Here is a 602-nt window from a genome sequence, read left to right as displayed (position 1 = left end):
GGGGGGGGGGGGGGGGGGGGGGGGGGGGGGGGGGGGGGGGGGGTGTGAGGAGGCGAGTGGCAGTAGTGGGTGGGTCCTGGTAGACGAGTAAGGAGGTGAGCGGCCAGCCAGCAGCAGGGTGAGGAGAGTGGGTGGGGGTCTGGCTGCCGGCGGGGAAGTGAGGAGGCAGGAGGTGAGCGGGGGTGGGGTGAGGAGGCGAGCGGGAGTGGAGAGAGGTGGCGGGGGGGAAGCAGGGTGAGGAGGTGAGCGGCGGGCGGGGGTGGAGTGAGGAGGTAAGCAGGAGGAGGTGGAGAAATGTGGCAGAAGACGAGCGGGGGATGGAGTGAGGTGGCGGGAGGCGAGCGGGGTTGTGTGTGATGAGGCGAGAGACAAGTGGGGCTGCAGTGAGGTGGCGGGAGGTGAACGGGGGTGGAGTGAGGTGGTGGGAGGCGAGCGAGGGTGGGGTGAGGAGGCGAGTGGTGAGTGGGAGTGGAGTGAGGTGGCGGGAGGCGACCAGGGGTGGAGTGAGTAAGTGGGAGGTGAGTGGGGGTGGTGTGAGGTGGCGGGAGGCGAGCAGGGGTGGGGTGAGGAAGTGGGAGGCCAGCAGGAGTGGAGTGAGGTGG

This window comes from Terrapene carolina, unplaced genomic scaffold (genome assembly GCF_002925995.2).
Source record: "Terrapene carolina triunguis isolate 2854851 unplaced genomic scaffold, T_m_triunguis-2.0 Scaffold1054, whole genome shotgun sequence".
Classification (NCBI taxonomy): Eukaryota; Metazoa; Chordata; order Testudines; family Emydidae; genus Terrapene; species Terrapene triunguis.
The sequence above is the reverse complement of the archived record's forward strand: the minus strand, read 5'-3'. Positions refer to the sequence as shown.